Raw genomic sequence first — 5,786 nt, forward strand, 5'->3', positions numbered from 1 at the left:
CAAAATCTACGAAATAAAAATTTATGGAAAATGACGCGTCTTATTTCGAGAAAGAAATTTTCCAACTGAGCAAAGATCTATGATTGAAGAGTGTTTGTAGAGTGTCCGTTATTTCCCAAGTTACTAATTTTTTGCAGACGTTCTCCGAAATATCAATATTTACCGTAAAAACGATACAACGTAAACAAATTCTTTATTTTCAATATAAACCGTGCTTAAATAATTTTACTATTTCCAAGTATTTAACATTGGATTTTTTGATCGTTTCCATAAAATGTTTAATCTCCAAACGTAATAAAGCTACAACTTGCAAAATATATGATGTTATAGTATGCAATTTTCCGCTCTATAAAAAAGGAGTATGTGATTTTTTCCATAAAAATATTCGTGTAAAGTTATACGCAGTTAAAGTTGTATATCATATGTGCTGAGCATTCATGGAGTACCATGTCATATAAGTTTTTGTGAATGCATTTATGATCCTTGGAAATTGCAAGAATATAACTATAAAAAAATTAAGAAATTAATATAATAAATCCATGAACCACAAACTAATTATCAACCACGCAAATAAAAAATTAAATTACTAACAAAATACTTAATACTCTTTTGAATCTTAATTTGGTACCTAGCTATAACATTTTATAAATTTTAAAATACCGGCATTTTGTGGGCGTGGCAAATAAAACTTTTATACTCTGTTGCAACATGGAATTTGATGACTGAGTACAGCCTTAAATTTTGATTTAAAATTACAAGTATGAGAATGTAATATACACAAATATGTAGGCATACGTTTGATCAATTACTCATATTTATTTTACTATTTATTTAATTTTTAAAGTCGAAAGGCAACTACCAGAGAAACTACTTTTACCCATGTGGTAACCACTTAAACATTTTTGTTATATGTAAGAAATTTATTTAATATACCTATAGTTATAAATTTAGAATAGGTATGGAAGATACCTAATATAAGATTTAGATTCAAATTTAGTTCTGATCTACGCGTATAATATAAGTTAATAAGATACAAATTTGATTGTAATTCATTATTTTCTTCTACGAACAGTAATTGTTAAATTCTTTAGCAACATTTTGGAAATCAGGTTTTGCCGACACCTGAAGATATTTCCCCTGCTTTGATCCCTGCAAGTTGCAAGAGTGTGCAACTTAGCCGTTCCTTACTTATTGTTCTTTAACTTTTTTCTTTTAGGATATTATTGGTGGAGGGCGTAGATAAAATAAGCAGTTGGTTGATGCTCCGTATATCAAGAAACAGGCTGTTAAGGACTCTGCATGCCTACAGCACAGGCAGGCTGGTCGACACTGCATTGCCGTCGGTAGTGCCGTGGCTGAAGGAAACCTTTATGTATAAAGAGTATGCAGTAGGCATTTGGGGCTTATCTTGGATTGGAATCTTTCATGGAAGCCAAACATCGGGACAAGCATCGGTTGTCCTATACTAGAGGAGCAATGGGGAAGAAATGCGGAATCTTACCGCTCTGGCTCTAAGCAAACCAATAATGTTTTATGTGGCTGTTGTCTAGTGGAAGGTATTCGCTCCTTCAACACTAACAATAGCACTCAGTGCCAGTAGCAGCTGGCAGGTGCATTTTGGAGAAGGTTGTTTTTAGATTTCAGGAAGCTGAGATGTACTCAGGGATATTCTGACTTTCTCTGAACGTAAGAAATATTTAAACTTTTTTTCAAGTGAACAATAACAAGTCAAATGGAAAGTGTAAATCAACAATCCGACTTTGACAGTTGACTGAATTGAGTGGCTTTGACGTTTAGCAATTGGAACAACTGAAACAGATAGATTACTGAAAAATATAAAAAAATTTAATTTTAATGCAATTGATCAAACAATAATTATCTTTATTTAGTTCAAGAATCTTTAAAATAGTTGCTCCATATGTATATTTAACGGTCAATGTATAATAATTGTAATAAATGTTGGGTCTTTTAACTTAAATGCTCAAAAATTATTATTTTGTCTAATTTGGCTATAATGGAAAATATTATAAAAAACGTTCATTTTGAATGAAATATATCAATATTTGATATATTCGCGCATTTCTTCAACTTCATCCATAAAATTCAAGAAGAATGGTCTAAATACTTTAGTTTTACCTTAAATAATTGTTAATATTATATTTTTCAACTATTTTTTTATGTATAACAATAAAATACATAAAACCTCCGCAGTAAGCGAACTAAACGATAGCACCGTTAGGTAAATAAAAACTTAAACTTTATCGACATGTCAATAAACAAGTTGACTTTGTTGTGATATATGCTCGCCTTCAAAGCAAGTTTCATAGGGACTGATTAAAAATATTCGATTGGCTTGAACAAAAGGAAGGGTATTAGGTTAGGTTATGTTACGAGGTCGATACTAACAGGGACTCACTTTGACACCTTAGAACACCGGTCCGTGGTGGTACCTATAACTCCAATATAATAGATCTTAAGACCCTTACAATTCGACAAAGCGCCTGTATAAAAGTTGTGTTAATTTCTACCAAATAAAAGAAGTCGTCTTGATCATACACCAGTCTGTCACGGAATCGGTCGCTTCTTTATTGAATTCCTTCTTAAATATACATTTGGTCAACGGGATATAGCATCACGCTATATGATACATATGTACATACATATATGGACAGTTTGGATGTTTCAATTTTACATTTACATTCCCTACGCTAGAGTGAAATGACTAGTCTACAAATGCGATGCTAAAAGAAGGACACAATTATGCATTCAGCAATCAGCTGTCTGGTATTGATTTGTGTCTTTGCTAATTATGCGCAGGATTGCATTCTAAAGTACTTACATCTTGAACATCCTACATAGCTGAAACCTCGCGGTTCAGTAATTCTTCTGCGGGACCTATTAGGCGGCATAATTTTTGCACCGGTCGCTGACACCGCTGTTCAATAGGAATTCCATCTGATGATCTCTGGTTTGCGTTGTACTCTATCGTCACGGTTCGTAGCAGGCCATCACTGCCCGGGGGAACGTCAATCACCCGTCCCATACGTCCAACCGATGGTGGTAGATTTTTAACAGCCAAGACGGGTGTTCAAAGCGCAAGGTTGCTCTGGAGAACCCTGTTTTAAACCCTTTTGAAAGATATCCATCAGTACGTCAGCACCAAGTAGCAAATCCACCTGAGTGCCAAACGTTTGGTCGACAAATGCTGAGGTCATTTTCGGCACGACAAAAGCCTCAAGTTTAAAGTTACTGCTGTCAAAGGCAGCGTTAGAACCAATGCCTTCAATTCGTATCTCCCCTGGATGCCTACGAAGACACATACGTTTTGTAGTAGCATCGAAAATGAGGCTCACCTGAGATCCCAGGTCGCAGAGAGAGCGACATGCTAATTGTTTTTCGTTGTGGTCAATAAGGATGATCTTCGCAGTCGCTTATAAAATGGTCCGGTCTCCATTTACGAGAAACGACCGGGCCTCCCTCAAATGTCACTGTTGTTGTGGATATACCTGTGGCACCTGTGTTGAAGGTACGTCTCTGGGTATATTCAGTTTCCTTATTTTGTCCTGCCTACTCTAGATGTTATATATAATTGAGGCCATATATCAGCATTCTAATAATATATAATTATGAGTAATTTAATCACAACTGGCCGATAGTGTATAACCTAAAATCTAAATCAACCTAAACTTTGCTATGGCACGTGTTTGCTGGTAAAGTCACAGAAAACTTTCATAACAGATTGCACAATACTCACAGGATGTGGTACCGGGATGATGTATTGATTCCCCGAGTCCCTCTGATACCATCGGATTTACCCTTACAATTTACACGTTTATAGTTTCCGGTAAAGACATCTTTTGCAATGGCCATTAATAAATCGCAGGGTCAAACCTTCAGGTTTAGATTAGAGCGTTGACTGTTTTTCACATCGCCAACTGTATGTTGCTCTTACAAGAGTAACTTCTAGAGAAAACATGTTTGTATTGTGTAATGACAAGAAAACTGTGAGCGTTATATATGAAGACATTCTGTAATATACTAGTTCTTGTAAAAATAAAATAAATAGGTAAAAATTTAAAAATAAGTAAAAATGTAGTGTATGAATTTAGATATTCCAAAGATAGCAGGAAATCTTCATGATATAGGGAAAGGGGAATTGTTTTACTCCAAATTTACCGTTACGGGCCAGAAGTAGTAATGAATCAAAACCACTGAATCAATTTTAATAATTTTTTCAGTGAGTGACATAGGCTATATATTTTAAACCCGTGTGAAGCCGGAGTGGGCCGCTATATTTTTATAAATAACGTTCACAGGTTTTCTGTAGTGTATCAGCATTGCACCGTGCGAAGCCGGGACGGGTCTCTATAATAAATATGTTTCTTGTTGTGATCACACTTCTGGTCAGTGCAAGAAGACTTTCGTTAATTGCGCAGACCTCCGCTTGGAAGACACTGCAGTAGTCTGGAAGCCGAAAGGCGATTTTGGTATCTAGTTTAGCTGAGAAGACACCGCCGCCTACTCGGTTATTCAGTATGGAACCATCCGTATAGAAGCTGATCCCTGCTTCCTTGTCCACTACGCCCCTTTCCCACTTTCTGGAGGGGAAGGCAATATTGGGGCACGGATTTAGGTTCAGAATTACAAGAATCCGTGGTTATGGAAAGAAACGGGAACTTCCTAGGTATCATAGAATGCGTCTTGTTGCTGGCGACTAGTACAAAACGGATCTATTGGCTGTAAGTTTAAAATTACGTTTAGTGCCTGGCTTGGCGATGTTCTGAGAGCTCCACTGATGCAAATACTGGCTGCTCTTTGTATACTTTCCATGCTTCTAATGGGATATTTCTTTTCTGTAATTGGCCACCATACCAATATACCGTAAGTCATGATCGGCCTTACAAATGCTATGTAGAGCCAGTAAGCTACCCGAGGCGTTAGTCATCTGGCCCTACCATTCTTTTACACGTATAAAGCGCTGTAGCCGCTTTCTTTAAACTAGCTTCAAAGTTTTTTTTCTAAGAAAGCTTCGTGTCCAAAATTAGTCCCGGTTTGCTTTAGCTTGCTTTATCTCCTATCGTTAGCACTTAAAGATGGCGATGTGATTTTTGGAGTACTGTGTTTCTCAGTGAACAATACTAGTTCTGTCTTGCTAGTATTTAAACCAGTCCAGTCATGATACGGCCCATCGATTAATATCGTTTAATATTGTCTGCATAAGGCTAGCGAGGGTATTCGAAAACATCATCAGCGTAGGCCACAAAATGTAACCCCTTCTTTTCCAGATCTACAAGCATTTGGAATATATGTAGCTCTGGGACTGCTGTAACTGAGCCGGGAATAACCCGTCGGGTCCCGGCGATTTATGAGGCTTGAAACTGCCTATCGCCCAATAAACATTACTATCTGCTGCTATGTATAGCGGAGGGGACTCTACTGCCACTTTACTCTCTAGCGCATGCTCCAATGTGTGGTTCTCGGAACTGTCTGGGAAGTGAGTATCATTAGCAGGCCTAGAGTTTCTTCACTGGTTGCCGTCCAACTGTTTTCTGGCTTTTGAATGTATCCAATGTTATGTTTCGACTGTGTCATTATTTTTCTAAGTCGAGACGCTTCTGCTGTATTATCGATGTTATTACAAAAAGATTTCCACGAATTTTTTTTTGCCTTCCTTACCTCCCTTTTATATGACCTTAGGAGGTTATAGAATTTATCTCACTCTTCTTCTCTTTGGGATAATTTGGAAAAATTGAATTGCTTCCTGCAATCTTTCTGCATGTTCTTAA

Source organism: Bactrocera oleae, chromosome 2 (assembly GCF_042242935.1).
Source record: "Bactrocera oleae isolate idBacOlea1 chromosome 2, idBacOlea1, whole genome shotgun sequence".
Taxonomy (NCBI): Eukaryota; Metazoa; Arthropoda; class Insecta; order Diptera; family Tephritidae; genus Bactrocera; species Bactrocera oleae.